The 22,102-nt window shown below is 44.1% G+C and overlaps 1 protein-coding gene across 1 annotated transcript in view; it reads left to right on the forward strand.

Moving 5' to 3' along the window:
• The first annotated feature begins 18,497 nt into the window (after window positions 1-18,497).
• LOC129386815 (uncharacterized) overlaps window positions 18,498-22,102 on the forward strand; it is a 35,815-nt gene continuing 32,210 nt past the window's right edge. The window contains exon 1 of the mRNA XM_055075067.1: window positions 18,498-18,654. The gene's annotated coding sequence lies outside the window, so the exon portion shown is untranslated. The remainder of the gene's footprint in view (window positions 18,655-22,102) is intronic.

Genomic DNA, 22,102 nt, shown 5'->3' on the forward strand with positions numbered 1-22,102 from the left:
CCTGTGCAAATCCTGGCCATGGCAGGTCGTCAAATGGCGACTATACGTCAAGAATAGAGCCGAGCAGTGTTGATAAACTGAGCAACATTCAGAAGAAGCTAACCACCCTGCTGCCCCTCTCCGAGAAAATGGAATTAGCACTAGGAATAAAACAAACCATTGATAGCATTGAGAGTTCTGTGCAAATGATCTCTGATAAATAGGATGAGTTTGCAACTCGGTCTAACAAGCAAGACCAGGAGATAAATAATCTTCAAAAAAAGGTGACTGAAATTGAAGCGGGAAATCCAAGGCCAGAAATTCCTCTGTTGAAGAAAGAGCTAAATGAACTAGAGCAATATAGTAGGCCACTGAACCTACAGGCTTACGACATTCAAGTAACAACACCTGAGGATTTGTTGGCCGTAGTAACCTCAGTGGGTGAGCCACTGGGGCTACAGGAATTCACTGACTCCGACATTGATAGCATTCAAGGTTTCCCTCACTCCCCTATCGTGTGCCACCCATCATCATTCGTTTTGCCACTCGCAACACGAATGAGCAATGGAAAGCAAATGCCAAGCTAATGAGAAAAAGAAAGTCGGATGTCGTTTTTCTTTTTCAAGAACTTGACACTGCTAAATAAGAATCGTCTTTATCTTGCACGTTCAAAAGCTATGGAAAGAGGCTACCAGTTCGTTTGAGGACATCGCGGAACAGTGCTCGAACGGAAGAAACCATGGAACTCTGCAATTAAAATTTCTACTGAGAGCTATCTCGAGAAGATGGTATAAGTGTTCTAGCCTACATACCTTGCTGCATTCTTCGATAAACTCGTAAATACCATGAAGGGTTCAATGTATAGTACAGATTACTTTAACCAGTACGTAAGTCAGAATGCGTGGACATACAATGCGTTTTCTATGATAAATTTTAATGCACGTAGTTACAAAAACAAGCGTGCCAAGCAAGCGTGCCAAGTGCCAATTGGAAAAGATTTCATTGAAGTTCGATGTACTATGCCTCATTGAAACACGGGAATGTAGTGTATTTCGTAGGTCGAGGAAGGGTGGTGGTGTCAGTGTTTACACAAGGGACGACGTTGATTGCTCTATGGAAAAAGAATAATCAGTGATTTCAAATGACTACAAAATTGTTACAATATTTTTTTTGCAACACTTACCTAATTGCTATATACGGGCCTCCATCGGGGAATGCCACGCGCTTCTTTGAATAACTTCATCGTGTTCTTGCGCATCTGTCAACTTGCGCGAAAAAAATTATAGCTATTAGGGACACAAATATTAAAGATTGTTAAACAGCCCTGCAGAAAAAAGTTTTCATATCTTAGGTCTTGATAATTTTGCAAAAATCTCATAAATTTGCTACGCGAATAACTGTTGCCAACGAGCCAATGCTAGATATTTCTTACACAAATAGTGTAGAATATAATATAGCCTCTGGGACACTATCTATCGATGTTTCTGATCATTTGCCTGTCTTTTGTATCTTATGAAAAACAGAAAGGAGGATAAATTATGATAAATTCAGAAGAATAGACATTTTCAAGAAGATCGTGCTTGATGCAGGCTGGTCCGAAGTCCTGAACAAAAACCTGCCTTCGGTCTGTTTTTGAAGATTTTACGAAAAGATACTGGACTTATACCAGCAGGCTTTCCCAGTTCCCAGTAGTTACATGGAAAAAAAAGAAGGCTAGGAAACCATGGATGACACCTTCAATTTATAAACAAATACAAGAGAGGAACAAGCTGTTTCAAGAGTTTTTGAGACTGGAAGATAGCGATAAATTCAATTATTATAAAAGGTATCGCAATAAACTAAACAAGGAAATTAGAAAGGCAAAAGGCAATTTTGCGGTAATAAATTTGATGGCGTTGATGTTTCCAGTAAACTATGGAATATCTTTAATGAAATATGCCATTCAAAGCTCATTCATTTAATCCGTGATGAAATTAAATTTGCCGGCAAAGCCATTACAGGTCGAGACCTTTTTAACAAGTTTGATCAGCATTTTCTAACTTCCGGCAGGAAAGTTGACCCAAGCAGCTATATAAACATAAATTGTTTTGATACTTATACCTGATGCCTGCTAGCGAATTGGAAATAATTAGCATAATAAATCTATTATTAGTAAAACTGCAGCTGGTCTCGACGAGGTTAAGACTGATCCAATCAACGCTGTAGCGTCAACGACTTCAGTTACACTGGCACACATTTGCAACTGCATTCTAAAGGACGGATACTTTCCCGATGAATTGTGTTAAATATTATGCTCCGAAAAAGAAGTCAAGAAGCCGAAGTTAGAAACAAACGTGGAGCCGTGTGCGCGTCTGCATTTTTTCGTTTTTTTTTTTACAAGCGTCGAATAAAGACGTTCACTACTTCGGCTCCACTTCCTGGTTATCAAGATATGGTGCCTTGACCAGGATATCAGATCTATAGTTGACGACCCCTGACGATGAAGCGAGCTAGCTAAACTGAAGACGACCTCCTAAGCGAAGAAGCCCTCATTCATCGTGATATGGTCTTAACCGCTGGAGTGCAACGTCCATTCTGTTCACATCCGGTCCAAATACTTTATCATGTGTTTGACGCATCCAATAAATTTCAGCCTCTTGTACTTCAGTTGCGTCTAAAGGTCCCTTCTTCCTGGTGCTTGTGTACCTGCAATTTCTAGGAAATCGTTGTGTGCACGCAGTTATACGCATCAGTCTGTTATAAGAGCTGTAGTCGTTGATGTTTACAATTGTTAGCACAATGGTCGAGCAGCTGCTTTCAAACACTGTATCCGGCCGACTGTATCCTGAATTGCTGCTGCGGTACACGTAGTTTCTTCTATTTTGACTGTATCCTCGGGTGGAGCAGGGCTCGTCGATTGTCGTCTCAGTGTAGAGGAAGTTTGGTCCTTTCCACCAAGTTGAACTTTGCAAGAGTTGCTCCGCAGTGGATGCTCTTGACAGCAAATCGGTTGTATTTTGATCACTCGGACAATGTCTCCGCATGTTCAAATCAGTTAGGGAGAGTACCTCAGTAACTCGGTTTGCTACGAACTGTTCCCGACGTTTCGCTGAACCTCGTATCCAATGAATCACCATCATAGGATGTGTCCACATGGCTGTTTCAATGCCCTCAAGATTTAGGGCACGTTTCACTGTTGCAGCTAGTCGAGCTGCAACTATGGCTCCGATCAGTTCTAATTGTGGCACAGTTATCTTTTGTATAGGTGCGACTGTCGACTTGGCTAGTAGTAGCTGAACTGTTGTGGCTCCCTTGAAGTCTCGTATCAGAAGGTAAAGCACGGCGCCGTACGCAACTGGGCTAGCGTCACTAAAAGCGTGCATTGTAACCTGCACATTCTTTCCCAGGAGGGTTTGACCAAAATCTCTCTTCTCGCTGATTAACAGTTCTCAGGCCTTTAGTCCACGCTGTCCACTCTATAAGAAGCGACTCAGTAAGTGGCGCATCCCAGGTGTATTTCTCTAGCCACGGTATTTGTATAGCTAACTTGACTACCAGCACGAACGGCGCTAAGAATCCAAAGGGATCGTACATGCGTGAGGCGAAGCTTAAGATCTGTCTCTTCGTAACCCTTTGTTCGCTCAATGACTCAAGCATCCTCGTTAGTGATGGCTTAATGTCTTTGTCGGTACCCCAAACGACACCAAGAATCTTCTTTTTCTACATCCAACTGTACCTTTAGGTCTCTACTATTGTAAAAGTTTCGCAAGTGTCCATCATTTGTCGTCCACTTTTTTAGATGCATTCCTACCTCTTTCAAGATACCGAAACAATCGCTAACGACTTGCTGCGCTCCTTCTTTGTCCTGTGCCCCAATAACCAAGTCATCTACGTAGAAATGATCTTTTAATAGTTTGGCAGTAGAAGGGTATTTGTCTTCTACCAGTTGGAAGTGGTGTCGCAGAGTTGCCGCAAGGAGAAAGGGATTGCTGCAAGCGCCAAAATGAACCCTTGTCATGCGCAATTCTTCAATATTGGAAGACCCTTCTTAAACCAGAAGTAACGAAACGCGTCTCGGTCTTGAAGAAACGCTTTTTCGATGTCGGCGGCAATTCCAATCTTGAAGCTGCGAAACTTCAGCAGTAAGTCGAGGATGTTGGGGTTCAAACTCGGCCCTGTCCACAAGACGTCGTTAAGTGAAGGGAAGTCCGAAGCATGAGAAGAGGCGTCGAATACCACCCGTACTTTAGTCGTAGTTGTGTTCCCTCGCACTACTGCTCGGTGTGGCATATAGTACGTGATATTTTCACTCGTACTGTCTATTGTGACCTTCTCAGCGAAGTCTTTGTTATAGTAGCCCCTAATGGCAGTGTCATATTCCTTCTGAGACTCTGGTTCTCGATGTAGCGTTCTCTGCAAAGACTCCAGCCTCTTTAACACGACATCCCGGTTATTTTTAAGCTGGGAACAATTGCTGCGCCATGGCAGTTCAACTTGATAGCGACCACTGTCTCTAAAAGTTGTTTCCACGAAGTTCTTCAGGACGTGTTCGTCATCTTTCGAAAGTCTGTCTTCGTTAGTCAGTCCCAGATGTTCTATTTCCCAGAAAGACCTCAGTTGCTGGGGAACGTTAGCTTCCATTCGGCATATATTGAACTTCCTTATGGTTTTCGGCTTGTAGAACTTAGGTGGGCATCTCGTATCTCCATGAAGTGTCCATCCTATGATAGTTTCGATGGCGGTCAAGGAGTCGTCCAGTCGATGAATTCTACCGCTGAAGAGCTGCCACTAATAGTCTGCACCTATAAGGACGGTTATTCCAGGCTCAGGCGAGACTTCAACTGCGTTGACTTCAGCCAAACGTAAGTTCTTGTTTTTCAACTTTGCAAGTACATTTGTCTCTGTTAATGCTGGCAAGTCATTGCATATTTCGGGAACTTCTATAGCCTCTACTTTAAGTGAGTTTGAGTCGTACTGGGTATGCAGCGTGACTCGTACTCTCTGATAATATTTCCGCGGTGCTGAAATGTTTCTAAATCCCGAGATGGTAAGCTGCTCTTCGGCTAACACAGTGGCTTTCAGCTTCCTAGACAATTCTTCCGTGATGAAGCTGCGCTGACTGCCACCATCAATCAATATTCTTGCAAAACATTTGCTTCCAGATCCAAGAGCCCAAGCGTGGGTGGTTGGCACAAGAACTCTGTACTTTAGCGAGTCTGTTAACGAGCTGGAAACAGTTGCCTGCGTTTCCGTATTCTTCGGCTTCCATTTTCGGTCACACTTCGTGGTGATAGTCGCCCCTTGCATTTCGCACAGCTTAGTCTCTTCCAGATTCGGCATTCCTTAGCTTTGTGAAATTGTCTAGCGCAGCGGAAACAACATTCTAATTTGCGTAGTTTCTCTTTCTTCTCGTGTAATGTTAGTTCCGTTGGGCAGACATCCACCGAGTGATCTTTGTCTCCGCGTAATATACAACTCTCTGAAGTCAGTTTCATGGTTAACATAGATGCAGTACCTTGGAAATGCTCATTGGACTGTCGTTCTGCGGGTGAAACTTGTTCTCTCTTGTCAGAAGTCATCATTATAGTCTGTTCCCGGCTTCTTCAAGGCTCAAGAAATCTAGAACAGACATTTTATTTAGCTTGTAAGTAGTAACGCCTGTATTTGTCGAAGACAAGATGCGTTGAGTATAACGGAGTACCATTTCTTGGGGAAGATTTTGTATTATAGGAGTTTTCAGAAGCACTGCGTATTCTTTTTCTTCGACGCCAAGGTTATGCAGGGATCTCACGTGCGTCTGCACTTCTTCATGCAACCTTTGAAGCTCTTCGATATCTTCGCAAGAACGAACTTTACGTAGGTTTTGAAGACGACGCATGTGGTCGTTAACAGTCAGTGACTTCTGCCCGAATCTTTCTTTGAGAAGTTCTATAGCTGTGCTACAGCTGTGCTATTGCTTTTGTTTGTTGTCGACAGGTAATTGAAGACACCTTCTGCTTTACCCATCAGGTAGCTCCGAGGATATTTCAATTTGTCTACGTCTGTGATATATCGTTTCTGTTGAACGGTAGACTCAAACTGATCCCAAAATTCTGGCCCTTTAAGAGGGTCACCATGAAACTTTGGCACATCGACCTTAGGTAGCTTAACGTGTGCGCGTGCTTGATGAAAGTCATTGTGAGATGCGTGCGTAGTCGATGATTGCAAAGCGGATAAAATGCGTTCATCGTGGGATTTCGCGAGGACTATAGATTCTTGATACTGTCCGACGCTTCGAAGCTCATCCTCAAGATTGTCATTGGTAACATGCTCTTCTACTTGGTTATCAAGGTCCATAAGCATAGTTTCCTTTATCTTCAATAGGTTAAGATGGTCGGTCAGCTCACTAGATGGTGTTGGTTTCATCTGCATAAGAGTTGTCGTTGATGATCCTGGTGACCACTGCTCGAACGGTAGCACGCTTCAGTCGTAGTCTGTCCATGTCGTCACGTCGGGAATCGGTGGCTTCGTGATGACGTGGATCGTTCTTTGATTCTGTCCCAGCGTCGTCGCGTTGATCGCGTCGGTCGGTCGTCCTCATGAGGTAGCTCGCTATCATCGTCAGGGTGGTTCATCTGGAGCTTGTCACGAGTCTTACGACAAATTCTTGCTAGCATTTAAACGATTTGTGGCACGACGAGGAATTTGTAGGTTTGTATATTCCGACAACGCCAAGACATCTAAAAAGGCCTCAAGGAAGATCTAGCGACTTTATGATATAATGAAATCACAGGAAGTACAATTTCGGAAGTTGGAAGTCGCAGGATTGTTTGAAAATTTATCACCGAACAAGCTCCTTGGTGGGGAGGATTTTGGGAACGGCCTATTAGATCTGTCAAGTCTACATTGAAGAAAACACTGGGAAGCAGTTTTTTTACCTATGAAGAACTTTCGACCACGCTCTATCAAGTAGAAGCGATGATAATTTTCACGACCGATAACATTTGTGTATGCAGAAGCCTCTGAACCAATGCCGCTTATGCGAAGTCATGTCCTCATAGGCCAAAGGTTGACTATGCTTCCTCCAGACTTGTCAAGCACAGCACCAAAACAAACACCGTCGTCACGCAAATTACTTCAGCGAAGATGGAAACACAGAGAACACGTGTTAAACAATCTCTGGAATCGGTGGCGAAGAGAGTACCTCCGAGAACTTCGTTAAGCTCACATTAATGAAAATAGACACTCAGAATCAGTGAAGCTTGGAGACATAGTACTAAAAGAATTAAACTCGCCAAGACAATTGTGGAAGATGGGACAAGTGACTGAATTATTTGCGGGCAGCGACGGCAAAGTTCGCTCATGCAAAGTACGCACTTCCAATGGCAACACGTTGCGGAGACCGGTACAGATGCTGTACCACCTAGAATCTGCCGGACAAGCTCCGTCTTTGAAAGAAACAAGCACACGCAAATTGTTCGGCCGGGAGCTGCTAAATATTATGCTACGAAAAATAAGTGAAGAAGCCGGTTAGAAACGAACGTGGAGACGAACGCGCGCCTGCATTTTTTTAGTTTTTTTTTTTTACGAGCGTCGAACAAAGAAGCATTTTCCACTTCGGCTCTGCTTCCTGGTTTTCAACAAATTAAACGTAGCACGCGTAACTCCTGTACACGAAGGTGGAAAAAAAAGATGACTTAGGAAGCTATTGTCCTGTCTCCGTTCTGAACGTTTTCTCGAAAGTAATTGAACACGTTATATTTAGAAGAACTGACGTTCTAAGAAAACACAAATTGATAGTACCCCGGCTGGTCGGATTAAAAAAAAAGTCCACTGAGCTAGCGCTACTAGGCATTAAAAAAATTTGTTGAGAATATCGAAAACAAACAGTTTACGTTGGGAATATTTTTAGATATCAAGAAAGCGTTTGACTCAGTTACTCAGTTTATATCAATAAGTAAGCTACCCTGTTATGACTTAAGGGGCCAGGCTTATCAGTTAATCAAAAGTTATCTAGAAAATCACAAACAGTACGTGATAATAAACAGCTGTTCTTCAGATCACAACATAATCACAACGGGACTACCACAAGGCTCGATATAAGGTCCCCTTCTTAAACAGATTAAAACCGGTTATATATCGTGCACTAACTAGGGCTCATAGGGCTCTACAACGACCACAAATTTAAATAAACTTGAGGTTTTACAAAAGAGAGCTGTTCGTGCTCTCGAACGCGTCCGCTTCAATGATACAACATGTGCATAGGAAATGAGGTATAAGTTAGTTCCACCAAATTTTCTTTATACAGAGAAGGTCTCACTTTATATCTTCGAGCAAATGGCAAAAAAACTGGGCAAATTTTGAGCCTATCTTGAAACGAACACATAAGAAAACTTCCGTGTGATTAACCATAAACTACCTAAGGTTAGAAATAATTATGGGATGCAGAGCTTGAGGAATAAAATTCCAAAGCTCCTAAATTAAAGCAAGGAAATGGTAAACCTAATAAAGCAATCGCCATCGATAAAATTGTACAAGAAATATGTCTACCCGAACATAGCTCGTTGGTGTCATGTGCGATTTTCGTTTGAACTCTGTGTGTTTTTATGAAGCGAGTTTTAAATGCTTATTCGTGCCAGCTTGAGCCCAATGAATACTGTAGCGTTTTTATATGTAAGGCACAGTAAAGTGCTATGTCTGTATTTGTTTCCTTCTTCCTATATTTGGTAGCGAATGCGCACTGCTGCAAATCTTGACGTTAAGAACTGATGTAGTAGTATTACAAATATGGTTGTTTACGCTTTTTTATTGTTCGCCCAAACTGTGTTGTTCATGCTGTTTTTTCGTTGCACATCGTGTGCTTGCTTTCCTTAGCTTGCAGTGTATAATTTTTTCCTCGATCTTGCCTCATGAATCCCTTGTTCAAGTCCCCCCCCCCCTCTTCTTTTTTTCCACTTCTACTCATTCTTACGCTGTCCTGATTGCTTCGCTGGAGCGCAGATTGTACAGGGGTCAGGGCCTCAGTCAGGCGGATTAGTCCTTTAATCCTTTAGTCCTGACCCTTCTGGTTTTCTATAAGCAAACTGTAAAACTTGTGAATACCTGGAGCGCAATCTAAGGATGACACCAGCATTGATATATGTGTTCCCGGACTTTGCAACCAAATGTATTGGTGTTCCTGTAGTATGTGAGCTCAGGTGTATAATAAGGGCATTTCGTTAAAAAAAGTAAGTTGAATAACAGCGCATTTTTTCGCAAGTTTGAGGCCAAGTATCAGTCAATGGGGCTGCTTCAAAATTCGTTCCATTATTATCTGCCTAGCCAAATGACTGGCTTCAATTAGTTTACTTCAAACGCACAGTAGTGGTGTAGTCGATTGGGCGTTGCGTGGCTAAGGTTGAGGACTTGATGTCAAAACCCAGCCGCGACTGCCACATTTCTATGGGAGCGAAGTGAAAAAACACCCGTGTAATGTGCACTGGACGCATCTCAATGAAGCCCGAGTTGTCTGAATTAACTCGGAGTCCACAACTTTGCCGTGTGACTTAATCATATTGTGGTTTCGGTATGTAAAACGCTAAAATTCAAATAATAGACCATATCTGTCCGCGAAAGTTAATAAGTCAGAAGTTGATATGCGCTATCTCGATAGTGGGTGAATTATGCGTTTTAATGTTTCAGTGTAACACAATTCTGCCTCTTCGAGTATTCTAGATAAATGATTGGATATTCTATATCAGATCTCTATATGCATGGATTATTTTTTAACATTCTGTCAACCTAAGATGAACACTCATAAACGCAGAATTTTGCGCTAAGCGCACGAGTCACAAATGCGTGCCTTTAAAACCTGTGTGAAATTTTCGCGAGTGAAGGCAAGTTTTCTTCCCATTAGTCACAGATGGCGAGCTGACGTAATAGGTGCCCAGCATGTCAATTAATTCCCCTTCCATTTGCTTCTTCTACTCGTTTTTCTTTATTCTTGCATAGTACGTCAGCTTCTTGAAAATGTGACTGACATCCGCACATGCTAATAAAAAGCAGGAAGCCCATTCTTCCGCTTGTGGACGTCACTGCTTTGCTTCATTAAGGTTTCATTGAAATATCTCGAGGTTTGCCTGATGTGGAATTTCTCACAGCTCAGCGAAGCCCTGTCTGCCTACTTTACCCAATTTCTGTTAGAGGGACCCACAAAAATTGCCCGTGAGTGCATCGACGTTCTGCTTGTTGAAACAGTAAATCAAGACAAAGGACTTCTACGTAACATCCCTGTTCATGGGTATTCCTAAAGCGCAGAGAACACTTAGTGGAATAACATGATCTTTACTATGGCTTCGAGTTTATTTTGTTATGTTATGGGGTACACCAGGCATGAGCCCTTTCTGCGCCCATTCGTGGTCAATGTTGCGCAACAGCTACGTACCACTGCGGCAGAATGGGTAAGCAGCAGTTAAAATCTATTAATGCGCATCTATTACTTATCGGAGCCATGCATCTCTAATCACCATTCATCGCTTAACACGTATGATACATTGCCTTTGTCCTCGTGACATCACTGCGTCGACGTCTCACACTGCGCCTCCTGTTGAACTGCTTTTTCCGTTTCGCCACGGCTTGTGAACAGTGTAGTACATTACCATCAATCTTGAGTGAAATCAGTGCTGTTATAGATGCGGCACATAAGCATAAATTTTCCTGGCAGTGAGACGCTGCACAAGAGGAAAGTATAAAAAATTGTAGGCTTTACATTTTGATGTATCGCACTTATCTAAACGCTATGCGAAATATTCGCATCACATGCAGCTCGTCAGATGGATCTGGGTAGGCTTTGTTCATTGCACAGAGGCTGCGCCTATTGACACGTGTTCTAGTAGAACAGTCATTGTCATCGGCAAGTTAAAAGGCTAATGTGTGTGCCGATACACACACTTCAAGACTTGTGTAGTCAAAATATTGGGAAAACTAGAATCAATGGTTTAAATAAGCCATAGGCACTTAGCCTTGCGTTCACGAATCCTTTATTGTGCTTGCAGAAAATCTTACTCTCCGGTCGTTCAAAACCTATCTGTATATTGAGCAATGTAGTGTCGCTGCCTCCCCCTCAGAGCTGGATCATACTCTAGCTACAATCACAGTCCGTATTTCCAGAAATTCGAGCCGCCAGATTTTATTGAATAGGACGCGGCGGGGAGATGCTATAAAGGACAGCGTGTTGACTAAGTTTTATTTTGTTCATTTTTTGCAAAGAACGGTCATTTTAGGAAGGCCTACGGCTAGATTGCTTGAACTAAATTGCAACTGCTTCATCTCATAACCTTGTATTCTTCACTTGTATGAAAAACAATGCAAATACTTTTATTTCTCGTTTGCTTTCAGGAACGTTGGCGAATTTATGGACTACATTAACAAGCCGACCGCAAAAGCCTGGGCGAAGAAAAATCTATGGAACTTCAATATCTACCACTGGGGCGTAATGAATTTGCACAAAATGATTATTGGTGTACCAGGCACTTTAGAAAACGCCCTTCTTTCTTTGAAGGTCTGTAGCATCTTCTTTCTTCCTCGCTCTTACGGCGATAGGCTACTTATCTTAAACAGGGATCCTGCTTACGCGGGTTAAATAAAGCGCGGTAACACTGATCCCTCAGGAACTTAATATTCTTCATACCATACGGGACAATCACGTTACTAAAGACTATTAGTCGGCGAGTACGAACACTACGGAATGGCATTGCTATGATTAGTAGCGCGCCGTAGGACGTGGCAATTGTCAGAAATAGAAAAAAAATGCATCAATTGGCTGCTATAAAAATAACTCAATTCTTAGCCAAGCGAAATCTTGTACTGGAGTTTTATTCAACAACTCAGTCATATTTCCGCAGAAGGCAATGTGACCGACAAGTTGAGGCAGATGCGGTGACACTGGGATAATTAAAACGGTAAGGGCAGTAAATGACTCCGGCTGCAAAGACCCTGACTGTGATCATTTTGGATCGCTTCTCTGCGTTCTTTCGCAAAAAGTACTAAAGCTGAATATTGCCATGGAAAACTCTCGGCTAATAGAACAACTTGCCCTTCCAGTTGCATAACTGGTCTTCTTCTAGATTGAATATTTCCTTCTCAATGTTCAAACTCTTTCATAAAATTCAGTAACACTTTTATTAGTGTTGTCTTCTTTAGTATTTTAGATCTGTGGGAGGCGTTATTGTTCATTGGTAATCGGGCACAAATAGCACGATACAAATTGAAATGGCACAGATACAAATAACAAAGATGCAAATAACACAAGTTCTTCTTTAGAATGCGAAACAATATCCAAAAGAAAGAGATTTCGCACACGAGTATCCTGATCGATATTGTGGGGGTAAATTTTACGCCAGTTCCTGCATATTTTGTTGTTTCGCTGCTTATGTATATATATGTGCAGAGTGCACCATGAATGCGAAAGGCTGAGTTCGTATGAGATCTAAGTTAGTCACTATAAATCCTACATCCCTAACTAATTACTGCATGAATTGTTGTGGTCCTTGTCGATGGTGTTTGATGTTTACGACGAAGCTACGCTCCAAGCTTATCTTCTAGTCATAAAATATCCGATTGCCATATCTGATTAAATATGGAGCTATGGAAATATAAGCGCCTTCAGCTTCTTAAGGCTAGTCATTTAGCAACGTCTGGGAATGTAATTTGCGTAGCAGGGGCGTCTTATAGGGGATGTCTAATCTTAATGCTCAAAGTCCTGATTGAAAGAATCTGAACGACGTGAGTAATTTTAGATCAGGTTTCTTTGTATGGCATCGCTTATCATGATAAGCTAAAAGTAATAGTTACATTGCCAGATTTAATGTTTGTGATAGCTTGCGATACACCACTCCTCCCGTTATTCATATTGAGATCTTGTAGCACTTTTTGATATTTCAGTGTGAAATTAGGATATCATCAAATGATACTAAGAGTTCTTGAGGACATAATTTAAGTATCTTGGCGTGTAGTCAGCCACCTAGCGACGCATTATTTCGGCTTGTCTAGCTACTAAATTCATTAAAAATGCAAAGTATTCCCTACGCCACCTCCGGCTGTTTTCAGAAAGTCATTCAGTTCATTGTAAGATTACAGAACAGTTAACACGAACTTCACCTCAGCTGCCAGCACACACAAAGGACTGGGCGATGCACTCTACAAAATGAAAGGTGTGATCTCATAATAGTACAAGTCAAGGATCTTGAGAAAAAATGCGCATATACTATGACAATAGTAAATGTTTGAACAATATTCAGTGTGGTTAATATATTCACTTTCATTACTAAAACTGCGCTTACAAAAGTGACAGCAGTTGAGCTGTGTGGACCCTGACCGGACACAATGGCGATCGTTTCTAGACAGCGTTGCGAAGGCAAAAGAAAAAACACCGAGAGAACACCTGCACTAGCAGATACTGCTGTTGGAGGAATGGTGTTTCAAAAAAATTGTAGTGAAACCACAGATTGGAAGGGTTGCAATGCTGTCATGCCAACTATAATTAAATGTTGTAACCGTGGTTCGCTTGCTCTCAGATACTGCTATGGCGCATAACGTCGCGCGATCGATTCTTGGTCGCAGCTACAGCCTAAACATTGTCCTGAAATCTAAAACTTCACTCTTATACTAAGAATAGGGCCACACTTATGAACTCCAGCTCGGCGAAAATATTTCGGAGCCTCCCATACTACGATGCCTCTCATTGCGTGCATCTTGATGGGGGGTGGCAGAGCGTAAAATTTCACTAGATAGCAATAAGTATGCACGTAAAAATGATACAATTCGTTTTTTATTCAAGTCACAAGTTCTGAAAAAATTTTTTTTTAATTTCAGTGACAAATATTAGAAGTTCACGCGGCAGTCCTTGAGCGGTCAGTCACAATAAATTTCTTTTTACCTGCAACGATTTCTCCATTTAAATGATCGTCACCCTTTCTTTTGCATAGACTGAATGCTAAGCAAGATAGTTGGATAGAAGCTATGTGACACGATTGATTTTTTTCACAAGTTCTCGAGGGTGTTACGTTGGTAATGAGCACGTGTCTGAAAACAAGGTAGCCATGTTTAAAAGCAGGTGTTGCTGCATGTGCAGCAGCGCTGTTTAAAACGGTTTGTGATTTTTAAATTATGGGGTTTTACGTGCCAAAACCACTTTCTGATTATGAGGCACGCCGTAGTGGAGGACTCCGGAAATTTTGACCACCTGGGGTTCTTTAACGTGCACCTAAATCTAAGTACACGGGTGTTTTCGCATTTCGCCCCCATTAAATGCAGCCGCCGTGGCCGGGATTCGATCCCGTGACCTCGTGCTCAGCAGCCCAACATCATAGCCACTGAGCAACCACGGCGGGTGGTTTGTGATTGAAGTAATGTTTACGTAATGACCTCCTGCCTCCTTTCCACAGCGAGCAGCTGACATATCAAAGCCGTCTGCTACGAAGGAAGTAGCGTCATACACCTTCCTCGGCTTATACGGTAAAAAGCAAGTTGCCTGCGAGGAGGCGGCACAGCACTTCAAGTAAGCAACATTGAATCGTACAGGGTCTGCAAGAAAGTTGTATTCAGAAAATGAAAATGCTTGCGCAGCATACAATAGCGCTGTAGAAGTCGTCGTCATGGTAACACAAGCCGCATTTTTTTCCGATTGTCGTAGCGAGAACGACAAAGGCAGGATAAAAATAGCGAAACGCCCTAATACCTATTAAAAGTAAAATCTAAAATCACGGCTCATTCACATTGGCGACTCGCAAACCGCGCGACTAATCTGCTTCTCGCAAATAGTCAAACATTGACACTTTGGTATAAAAGTGACCGTCCAGTTTCGGTCGCTCGATGCTCCATTTAATGCGACTATAATTTTTAAGGTACGGCAGGTACTTTGCGGCGTAGACAGTTTATGTAATTTTGTCTATAACAGCTTTCCTGTCTACGTGGGTCCCTTCATAGCCCAAGGTGGAATGTGTAGCGCATCTGGCTGCTGAGGGAACAGGTCAATGTGGAAACGGTTAAACGTATACAGAAAGGGCAAAGCTCTCTACTGTCTTCATTGCGCGTGCTCAGCGGGAATGCTGCGTCTCAGTGCCTAAAAAATGGCGCCAGTGAGAAGAGCGCGCCGCGTGCTTGGAGGTCTACAGCCCCTGTCACGGCCGTCCAGAGCGCGGAAACGGTGCGGTGCTCATTGAATTTTGAATTCACTTGACGCAGTCTGCCGTGGCACGTAGGAATGGCATAGTTGCTTCAGAGAACGCACTGCCAGGTGCATAGGGCTGCTCTACTCATGGTTGTAGCATTGCCCCGTGCAAAGCTCTACCTTTCTGTTGACTTTGTCCGATGAAAGAATGGACGCGAGCATAGCCTTTGCGGTGGGAAGTGTGGCTGCGTTGACCGTACTAGGACCACCTTAGCCAGTTGGGTGACTTGGTGCAATTCCATCTTCACGTGCCGCGCGGACGACAAAGTTAGAGGCTAAGCAAGGACGTCAGAATATAATCGCTAATTCACGTTTGAAAGATTATTATTATTAGCCCTCATAAAAACGAAAGACTTGACGAGTTCGCAAAATCGGATAACTATAGCGCTAACCCCCATCCCTCTCCTTACAAAAATAAGATAAAAGCCCTCCAGTGACAGATTTGCAAGAATAAACCAACACATGCAACCCCAAAATTTATTTCTAAGGAACTTGTAACTTTACGTGTTGCCACGTGTATGGTTTCGATATGAGGCAGGCATTTTCATCTTCGTTCCTCCATACCACGCTCTTCAGCTACAGGCTTAGTATTGCGTTAAGAAATGTGCGTGACAGGCGTCCTTCAATAGGGAAGAGTGTCCTTGGAATTTTCCATCGATGCATAGGCCCCTTTGGCTCATGTAGGAGGGTTAACATGGCAGCAGAATTTTGCAGATAGCGTTGTTACGATACGCCCCGAACCTTCACACACGTTTAGTCTTGCCCGTCCTGTGCGCAAGACATCTTAATGCCTGAGCGCGTGAATGCACCACTTAGAAAGACTGCCCACTTCCTTCGTTTGCGGAAAAAAAAAAGCAGACTTAGCCCCGCACTAGTTCGCCACATTTATTGAAGCATGTGCCAGATCATGTGCATGAGGAAGCACTGCATGCCTTTCCCGACCATTAGTGCCATTGTCGCCGGCAGAGAAACTGGCGAAGAGGGCTCGACGGGGCGCTGACGAACGTCATGCGCCTCGTAACGGCGGTAGGCCGTACTGTTGCACCTGAACGCGCCGATAAAAGCCGGTCCTCTCGTAGTCCAGCTCCACCTGTGATCGGACAGTACCCTCATCAAAATATTAATAATAATAATAATAATAATAATAATAATAATAATAATAATAATAATGACATGCGAGTAAAAGCCCTCGCCGACTGGCAGTGCATATACAGGACCAACAATGTGTTTGCAGCCTACTGCGCTAGGTAGCGCTACAGGTATAGGGAGAGCGCAGTTTCCGTGCCCCAGTTAGCGGTGACGGATCCCGTAGTCCAGACTACGCTATTGGCCTCGAGCTCCACCACTGGAAAAGCTGGCGCCACCGTCGGCGTGACGTCCTATTAGGGATCGCGTGGACATAGCGGCCGCGTCGGCTGCTTCGGGAGCGCCGAAGCGAGCTGAAAACGAGAGTATAAGTTCCCTCGTACGCTGCGGTCCTCATTTAGTGGCGAGATTTTCCCGCTTCGAGTGTCTCCTTTACAACGCTTGAAAGCACTACAATAGGTAGTGGCTGCCTTTGAAAGCGCGCAACATGGTAGACTGCTGCTCGGTGCCGCAGTGCCGGACGTACGCAACGGAGCCCGGCGTCAGCCTTATTCACACGTAGCCGCAGCACAACCTGCGTGAAGCTTGACTCGCGAAACATAAAACCGACAAACAGTCGTCGGCTACAACTCGGATATGCAGCAAGCACGACGCTAGGAAGATTTCTGCTACGGCGCCTGGTCTGCGATGTTCGGAAAACGCGCATTGAGACGCTCGCTCGAGTCCACTACCCGACTAATGTCATGACGGTTTGGTCTATGAACTTGTCGATGCTATAGATACTGACAAGTTCACTGGAGTGGAAAGGGAGCGGTAAGAAGCACATTTAAAGAAAAGCATGGGATATGGTCATGTTTGTGTTACGAACTAATGCACTGGATTACAAGAAAGCAGCAGCGCGAAATCGCACGCTGAGAACACAGATAAACATAGAGTGCGAGGCAACTCGAGAAATATTATTTAAACGTCCAAGAATTTAGAAAAAAAAATATGGAATCGTCGCGACGGTACATCACAGTCGCCGTAGGCGTCTAAGTCTCTACAATGAAATTATTTTTGAACAGCTATAATAGCGCCCACGCAAGAATGGTTGCTTGTATACTGTCAAATGCTCATATTCTGCGCCATAAAGCTCAGGGCCCTGTGCGAAAACGCGCACGCGGCCAAAGCGAAACAGTGCGCGGACAAGCATGCAGACGCGCAGTCGGTCGCTGCGAATCTGTGCGACCGCTGCATTGAGGCTTCATTCTATTACGCTCCCCTTAGTTATACAAACACTATAAAACGTATTTCACATAGTTTGCTCTCAGCGTTTACCTACCTTTCACGCAAGGAGGAAGTTGGGGAGACTCTATCGCGGCGACCGCGCAGTGGCGTTCACTGTACGTATTCGGTAAAGCGATAGCGGCTGTAAACGATTCTGTGCTTTCAGTTTGCCCAAGATTATTATTTAGACAGTGAAAAACTTCTCTCGTTTCCAAAGTACGTACAGAAATGTCTGGAAGAGCTCGTGCGTGGTGTTTTCAGTGAGCGCTCAGAGCAAAACCTATGAGGAGCGCGCCCCTTGATCCTTCATACTACGCCAGCGAGGCGCTTCGGATAGATGGCGACTCCGTAAATCCTCGTCGCCAATACAAGTTGCGAATAGACAACGGTATCTCTATACGGCCCGACCGGCATGCATGTGTGAAGGTGTTCAAATGGGTGCTGCAAACCATGCATATGTAATTAAAACAGCTTAGACGCCTCGGAAAATAAACATCGGGTTTCAGGAAGAGGTATACGTAGGCGTCGTTGAAATGCCGAAGCGGCAAAAACGTGCCATGCTTCGAATTTGGGAAGCACCGCGTGTCAAAAGTTATTTCAGCATTCAGAAGTACGTGTTAATTTCAAGCCCATGCTTGACGTGCTATAAATAAGGCATGTCGCTAGCACACCGAAGAAAACACCATGAGCGCCCTGGGCGTGTTTGCGCGAGGCGTCATTTAGATCAAGTCCATCATGGCCTTCAATTTCAGATGTATTTCTAAATACCGGGATCAAGCACGTAAAAACTAGGCGGATGGATTCGTGCCACGTTTTCTTTGGTGTGCTGCACTGAAAAGGAAAATACCTATACCTTACATATGTACAGGGCGTTGACAGATAGGGTAGTTGAGAAGGGGGCACGCACAATAATTTGAGTTTATTGCACTTAATAACAAGCATCCCTTTGCTATGGAACATTACTAACAAGTTGAAAACGCTTTTCCTCTTTCAGAAAAATCTACACACCTCATGCTGTGGTGTTGCTGGGGCATATATCTTTTAAAGAAAAAGAGATCAAAAGAGCAGTGCCCAATTTCGAATGCATAATACTGCCGCCGAGTATCTTCAAAATTCCACGAAGTGTCAAGGATAAGTTGGGCCATGCGCACACTTATGTGAGTTCGAAGTTCACTGATTTTCCATGTGTGGCCCCGTGCGTAGTACTTTAATGAATTTTAAACGTAGAAATATGCGACATAAAGAACAGAAGATCACAATACACTTCTATTTTGCAATCTGCATAGGCTCTAAATAACAATATAATTGCCACGTGCACTTATGTACAGGGTTTTCGTCAGGTGATCTACTCGAAGCGGAGGAAACTAGTTGCACAAAAAATTGAAATGCACAATCGACTAATAACAAAAATTAACTAATGAACTTTTACACTACCTAGCTTATTACGCATGCTTTAATTTAGAAATTCTAGCCGTGGAGTTCCAGAGGAGGGCTACATTTGTAACGAATAGCACCATTTTCGAGATCTCCGTCACGTCGTTTTTTTTTCATATTTTGCGGGCTTTCTTCCAAATCCGGAAACAAGGACTACGTGAGATGTATCGTACACGAAACAAATCGATAGCTGGTTTCTGAAGCTAGTGCTCTAGAAATCTGCGTATCACACTCGGTGTCCCTTGTCAATAATTAAAAAAGTTGGATGGTTAAGCCTACTTAATGAGTTATTTATGGGGTAAACGACAAATTGCCTTAATTACTATAGCCTACTGCCAATAGCATGCATGCTATGAACGCGCGAGTTCGCTTCAATATATATATATATATATATATATATATATATATATATATATATATATATATATATATATATATATATATATAGTAATAAATAAGCACTATATACTATATATCGATACAGTAAGCACTATAACGTACTTCCTCATTTTCATTTGTACATAGCCATCATCATCTTCCCTGTTCTTCTACTTCTTCGCGCATGAGCTGGGGCGTTGCCTTTCTTGGAATAAACAGCGCTGGACAACTTGATCGGTCTAGGTATTATAAAGTGGTGGAGGAACGTCAAGACCCCAACGTCCTCTCGCGTTCCCGTCCTCCCTGGAGCTCCGTTGCGGTCGCCGCCAGCGCCCAGCTACCCCTACAACGATGGACACTTCCTACCCTGGCCCTTCCAGTGCCTCTAACCCTACCACACGGACAATCCCGCCTGCGGCATCCTCTTTGACTGTGACGAGCCCTCAGTGCGATCCTCCTGTCATTGCGGGACTCCGCGGTGATGACGTCGATGATTGGATCGACCACTACGACCGCGTGAGTTCTTGCAACAAGTGGAACGACACCCAGAAATTGAGGCACGTCGCATTCTACTTGACCGGTGTAACCAAGACGTGGTATTTCAAACACGAATCCGACATCACGGATTGGTCCACGTTTGCGTCAAAGCTGCGGCAAATCTTCGGTTCCTCGTCTGGCCGTGCAGAAGTCACCAAACAGAAGCTGGGAACGCGCCTCCAACTTCCACAAGAGTCTTACACCTGATACATAGAGGATGTCTTGGCTCTGTGCCGCCGTGCGAATCCTAGCATGACGCAAGCCGAACGCGTTCGCCACATCATAAAATGCATTGGGCCTGTCGCGTTCAATGCCTTAATCGTGCAAAATCTGGCTTCTGTCCAAGACATCACTTCCACGTGTCAACGCCTTGACGAGCTGCAGTCCATTCGTCTTTCACATGACAGCAGCGATCCTCAGCTTCCCCATTCTCCAGATCTACGTGCTCTTATCCGCACCATCATCCGCGACGAGGTTCAACTACAAGACCTAAGGCGTCCACCTGCATTGAATTTATCATCCTTCCAACGTGTATCCACGAACTTATACTGGGTTGGGAATTTCTACATTCTGCGTCAGCCATCATTTCATGTAGAGAGGAAGTTGTCCATATCATGGATACAGCGATTTCACCTGTTACGGACTCTTCACTTTCATGCGTGAACTTGGCCATCGCTGCAGAGTACGTCCTGCGTCCTGGTCACGAAGACGTTGTAGCCGTAACGTCCAGTCAGATCGCCGACGGAGGCGCCCTAGTCGCCCCTTCTTCCCGCTGTACTTCTCGCGGAATTCTCATTGCCACTTGTCTCGTCCGGTTTTTACGTGGCCGCACCCTCCTGTCTGCTTGCAACACGACTCCAGATCCTGTGATGCTGCCCAAAGGGATGACTGTGGCAACCCTCGCCGACACTCAACCTATCTTTTTAGTCACGCATTGCCCTCTTTCATCGCCAGCACCAACTTCAGGCTTGGATGATTCTTTCCCTCCTCCAGCCGTTCTTGGTTCTGACCTAACAGCCGCGCAGTCCGAAGCCTTAATGGTGGTCTTGGCGGAGCACAAATCGTGTTTCGATAGCTTTTCCCCTGTGTTGAGCCAAACTCCTGCGGCTACACACCGCATCCAAACCGATGGTTCCGCTATAATACGACGACGCCCCTATCGTGTATCGCCGTGCGAACGAAAGGTCATTGAAGAACAGATTGCTGACATGCTTGCGCGGAAGATAATACGACCTTCATCTAGCCCATCGGCTTCTCCCGTGGTCCTCGTAAAGAAAAAAGATGGCTCCGTTCGCTTTTGCGTCGATTATCGAGCGCTCAATAAGATCACGCGCAAGGACGTATATCCAATACCTCGAATTGACGACGCTTTGGACACGCTACAAGGGGCGGAGTATTTCTCCAGCCTGAATCTTCGATCAGGATATTCGCATATTCCGATGAACGAGACTGACAAAGAAAAGACCGCATTCGGTACACCAGACGGACTTTATGAATTTAAGGTGATGCCCTTTGGCCTTTGTAACGCTCCTGGCACATTTGAGCGCATGATAGACAACGTACTTCGTGGTCTAAAATGGAGGACCTGCCTCTGTTATCTGGACGATACTGTCATCTTTTCGTCTGACTTCAACCAACATCATCATCGATTAGACGAAGTTCTCAAGTGCCTTGCAAATGCTGGTCTCCAGGGGCCCTATAACGTAAAACTATTCCAATGTGTTTTTATTCGATTCTCCTGACGTCAAATTTGCGTAATCGCCGACGCAAGCATCGGGCAGTCACCCTCAGGGTTGTCTGAACAGACCAATGAAACGCTCTCCTTGTTCATAGGAGGTCACTTTTGTTTGCATAAAAAACGAATAACATCGCCTACACTGAGTGGCTTGTCTTATCCAATTGCCTGACAAGAGGCGAAGAGCACGCTGAAGTGGAAAGGGATTCGATGGGGCCAAGCAACTGCACTCGAAATCGATTACCAGATCAAGAGGGTGGTGCCGGCGTCTGTGATTGGTCCGCTTTCCCTTACTTATCTTGGGGTGGCTGGTCAAAAATCGCTGCGGCATGCAATGGATGCTTAAGAATGACGCTGAAACGGATCCTCAGCAAAGAAGAGTTGGCAAAACGGGGTCGTAAACGTGCCGAAAGTGCTTGAAAACGTTACACGGCCACGCAAGAAGTTTTATTATACGCAAATAAACCCATGCTCTCCTGCAGGTGCGAGTACCCAGTGCCTTAGCGATTGGCGGCAGCCAT

Source organism: Dermacentor andersoni, chromosome 8 (genome assembly GCF_023375885.2).
Source record: "Dermacentor andersoni chromosome 8, qqDerAnde1_hic_scaffold, whole genome shotgun sequence".
NCBI classification, from domain to species: domain Eukaryota; kingdom Metazoa; phylum Arthropoda; class Arachnida; order Ixodida; family Ixodidae; genus Dermacentor; species Dermacentor andersoni.